Source organism: Halyomorpha halys, unplaced genomic scaffold (genome assembly GCF_000696795.3).
Source record: "Halyomorpha halys isolate HHAL.00 unplaced genomic scaffold, Hhal_1.1 Scaffold75.1, whole genome shotgun sequence".
In the NCBI taxonomy this organism is placed as follows: domain Eukaryota; kingdom Metazoa; phylum Arthropoda; class Insecta; order Hemiptera; family Pentatomidae; genus Halyomorpha; species Halyomorpha halys.
In genome coordinates, this window is record NW_027112173.1 from 406,798 (window position 1) to 412,348 (window position 5,551).

A 5,551-nucleotide genomic window follows, 5' to 3' on the forward strand; every position below is an offset into this window, starting at 1 on the left:
CAATTCTGCTAACAACCCTAATAGACGATAATTATATTTCACTTAACTAGGAATTGAAATTTACAATAAACTAATAATTCACTACAAGGTGTTTATAGCTGACCGTAGATTGATATGAGATGGTCGTGGGTTCGGTCAGTAAAGATACACGAATAAATAAAGTAAAACTTATTTATTCGTGCCGACGTTTCGATCTAAATGTCAGGCCTTCATCAGGGCTGAAAAACAAAACGAGATATCAACCTTAATTCAGAGAAAAAGAAAAAAAAGAAAATAATAACAAATAAATTTAGAAATATACACAACAATAAATTAAGCAGATAGTAGTTGATACTAATAGAAGCTAAAATATAATATGTAGAGGTAATAATTACGTAATTAAAACATCCGACAGTGCTAATATAAATACAAAACGAAATATAATGAAAGGTTTGGAGAAAATGTAAATGATTAGTAAGCGAAATTAACGTAATTAAATATGTAAGTAACGACGGCATAAATAAATAAGTTTTACTTATTTGTTTATCTTTACTGGCCACACCCCCAACCATCTTCTCCTCATATCAAATGAACTAATTCCATTGTGACAGAGAATTAGAGATATATTATATTATTTGAAACAAAGACACGTAAGATTGATCTTTAAAATCCATGTGAACCCAGTGGTCACGTTTGTGATCAGTTTCAATTTCAGACTTTTTGTTAAGTAATTTTATAATTGTTTAAATGTATAAAAAAATACACTATTCCTTTAATTCGTCTTTATATTCATATATTTATTTACTTCTAACCAATAGCATATTCTGTTTTAAATTAATATACCAGTGAGGTAGGAAAGAGAGATAGCAAATGTGAACAAAAAGGTCCCAATTAGTGATAATAGACACGGCACTGTCTGCGAATAATTGACGGAAGTAGTTAATGTCACGAGTGGTTTAACAATTATATTTATTTTTACTAATTATTTTTTTCTTAAACTGTTTTGTTTGACATTTAAAAATTATCTTCAGTAATAATATTTATATGTATATACCATGCACTTAAAGGATATAGGTATTATATTTTTATAATACCTATATCCTTTAAGTCCATGGTATATAATTTATATATATAATTTTAGCGAATTCACTTCCACATAAAATGCAAGTTTTTCTTGCATCATTGTCATTCTAATCTCCTAATATGGTTATCTATTCATAACAACAAGGAATAGTGTAAAAATTAGAAAAAACGAAAACATATCTAATGCATCCATTATTTATTATATTAACAAATGCATCACACTGAATCATTATATGGGGCATTGAAAAATAAATGAAAAATCTTTTCTTTTTTTTCCCAATATCATATTCAAAAAAGTCTTGGTACGACTTCCGTTTCAACCTTCAAGGAAAATAATTCTAAGCTTCAACCTTCGAATAGCTATGGTTTAAGCTAAATACGAATTGTTGTTGGTTTGATAAATAACAGTTTGATGAAAGTTCTAGAAATAGTATGGAAAAAGGTGAAGAACATACGGGATATAGAGGTCATAATTTTTTTTTTTTTTCGAACCCTCTAAAACAGAAATAAAAGTGAATTAGTAAGTGCATTACTGTGAAAAAAGAAAAAGTAATTCGTGTTGTGTGTTACCTTTTACTACCTTTGGTATTTTAAGGTTACCTGTTATATTTAATTTTACATATGAGCTATCCATTCAAGGAGCTATTTTGAGTCCGAAGGTGAGGGGCCTCCTCGTGTTGATAGAGGTCATAATATGAGATCTTGTTCATAATATAGTATGGAACTGTAGCGACACCGCTATCTGCTGGTCTCAATCATAACAACTTAGATCCCCGCTAATCGCTATGGGCCGGCATGACGCAACCTACCAGCTAGCATGTGAACTACTACAGTCATCCGGTAAACGGCTTATATTAATAATTGTTCTGAATATAATTTAATTTCACTCGTGTAACTATCCTATAATATATATACATATATTACTAGAAGCAATAAATATTATAATAGAATCTTCTGATCCACTAAAAGCAAACGCCTTACCCATAGCATTTCTAGATGCCGTTTAACAGCCCGGAGAGTTGACTTAGTGCAACTTGATAGACCAAAGACGAAATTCCTGAGGGGAAATTCCACTTAAATAAAGGAAAATTGCACATCTTATAATGCCGTAAGGCAAAACAAGATAAATTGTATTCAGTATTATATATTATGTATTATTTATTCTGTATTATATAAAATAAAGAGGTTTTGAAAATAAAAAGAGGGGAAATTTCAGCAAGAATAGCCTCTGCCTATTCTAAGTGAGTAGCTCGGCAAGCATGTGCCATTACTGAAAAACCGCCTTCAGCGGACGTTGTAACCACTCTTAAAATGCCATCCGGCAATACAAGATTATTAAGATGCCTGTATATATACTAATCTATACCAATTCAATTGCATGTTTGTATTTGTTGTAAATATAAATTTAGGAGGTAAGAAAAAGAAAAAAAAAAAAAGACTGGAAATTCCCCCTCAGGAAATTCTCTCCCTTAGGAGGCAGTGAGAACAATATGCATAGTGGATCAGAGCATTCTAGTGCAATTTTTGGAAATGTATATTGGACTTTAATTTCACTCTGCCTTCTCTAGATCTCTCCTCGTTCCGATATCTTTTAATCCTTACCTATGGCACGTTCCCATAGGATTTATAATCCCCTTCGCGACTGCAGGCTATTTCTCTAAAGAGTTTCCTTTCTGGGAGGATGTGCGACAAGTTTCTGTAAGACTCATCCTGTCAATTCATCCCCTAATCAGCTACCTAACTTTTATGAACACGCATCGAGGCCCTCTAGTATTGAGTACATCATATTTTCAATTGGAGACAGAACCATATAATCTAACACAACTACCTCGACAGAACATTAACAAGAAATATATGTACTTTATAATAGCCAAAGTAGGAGAAAACTAATGCATTAAAAAAAATACATTGTTTGTGCATCCATTATTCAAAAATTAACTGTCTAAATTCTCAGAAAAAACTGACTTTGATTTTAAAGCAATATGCTTGCACATATATAACAGATATTCCCTATTTTATTTAGAAATATAGAGTAAGAACTTATTATAGGGGTATTCATAATCTTTGGTTTAACATGTTAAAGCGTGTTAAATGGAAAAACTCTTGTTAAATCGAAAAAAATTGCCTTCTTTTACCGTGGTAAAACGAAATAACATTTAACATGGCTGAGAGTCTGTTACTTGGTCTGTTAAATGGAGAATGACGTCACACAATAGACCAGTTGAGATCGCCGCCATTTTTGTTGTGACAGCTCAGTTCTTTCGTGTGTTTGTGGTATTCATATCCCTATTATTAAACCAGAATGGATAATTTTAATGATACATTTGAGAAAAAAAAACAATGTAATTTCATTCTACTATCTGAAAATTTGTAAACGCTCGCCAGATAAAAATCTCACTATATGAACCATGTAATTAATCTTAGGGGACATATGTCCCAGAATAAAGTTATTTTTTCATTTCATTTCATAAGCTAAACTTTCACACAAATTCCACTTTTCACTCACTCTAGGCATGTTGTAATTAATTACTTAAATCAAAACTGAAGTAAACAATAAAATGAGGTTCTGGAAGGAAGGTTATAAACATAAAGGCTTATACAACAAGTTGCTGAGAAAATCCGCTAGGGGCTCTTATGCATTTAACGTTTAACATGACTTCAAATAGGGCTGCTCACAATCTTATAGTTATAACATTTAACATGGTAAAACATTTAACATTTAACACAACATCATGAATACCCCTTATGTTTCCGGATCAATTTCTAGAGTGGGTCTAAATCTAATATGAGAATATATAATTTTATATGCAGTCTACAGAGTTATGATACATTTCCAAAGTGGCTCACAAGATCATTTGGGTTGGCGACTCCTGCTGTAAACGGACTGAATTAACTCATATAAGTTCACAGTATTTTGAGCTCAAATTGTTTTAAAATATTCACTCATTGACTAATTTGAGCCATCAAAGCTGAGCCGTTTGCAGGTTTTGACAAACCCTTAAACACTCTACCCTTCCTTTGACCCTGTCATACTTGGGTATAAAACGAAAGTAGTAATATCGGACATCCATGATTGCGACATGGCAGTTTCATATAAAACTGCGTGTTATTGTTTAGACCTTGGCTACAAAGAGGTCGAATAATTATGCAATTAAGTCCATTAGTCAGACATTAGATGACGTAGCTCATTGTTAGTTAAAAACAGGAAAATAGCTGTCAAGCTTCATGTTTCCCAGAACAACGGCAAACTTACCAAGTGGAATATTATACAATCAACAAATGAATTACTTTGTTTATTTTCTACTCATCTTTCCGTACAAGTTAATGAAACTAATTAGACTGTTACTGTTACAAAAGCTGTTAGTTAGAACTATACAACAGATAATATTTTATTGTTTGTTTTGGATACACTGTTGATTCAGAAAATGTTTACAGTGATAGATGGATGATGAGTCAAGATATTGTGGCGTAGAATATGCTTTATCGCACAGTTTAAATGAAAAGAACTATCACATAGATACTGTAACATTAGTACAAGACACTGTGGTGGAAAGTGAGAAAAACTCTCCAAAATGAAATGTGTCTAAGTTGATGTGTGTGGTTGCTTATAGTACAACAAGAGCCCAAGAGAAGAAAAAAGGCAGTTATCTCACCCCAATTTCCGATTTCTTTAATGAAAACTATGTATACTTAATAGTCAAAATTGATGAGTCTCCCAAGTATAGGTAGGGGCAATAAATAATGGCGGCTGTTTCGAAGCGATAAAAAAAACTAATTTTTCATTCGGAGCTCTATATCTTAAAAAGTAGGAACAACACAAGAAAACCTAAGAGAACGTCATTTAAAGAATAGTAAATTTGCTAAAATATGAGCCCTAATAGAGTTATTTACGTTAAATAGTTTTCGAGATATAGCTTTTTAAAAAGCACCATTTCATAAAAATGTTATATGGGACGTACTAAAAAATCAGTAGTTAGTGAACTTATTTTGAAAAAAATCATATCTCAAAAAACATTTGACGTACAGATGTCTATTAGCACTCAAATTAAAGCTAGCTTAATGAGCTATACAGTAGTTTATGATGGTTATCTTCGTAGGAGTAATAATTTACATGAAATTTGCTAAAATAAATTGTTTTATAGTTGTTCGGACAAATTTTCATTTGCCAAAATTATATTCGTGTGTGAATATCATAAAAACTACTACCCCTACCAAGATAAGTGTCATAAACTACTGTATAGTAACTTAAATTTCCCTTATTTTGAGTGTTGGCAGACATATTTGCGTGTTATGGATCTAGACATATATTTTTTCAAAAATCCAATATTCTATACGAACAACTATAAATTAACATTTTGTGAGTTTATTTTGTCAAATATCATAAAAACTACTACTCCTACAAAGATAAACATAATTAACTATTTTGTAGTAAATTTAACTAGGTTTAATTTGATCGCTAGTTGACATCAGTCCAATGGTTTATGAAATA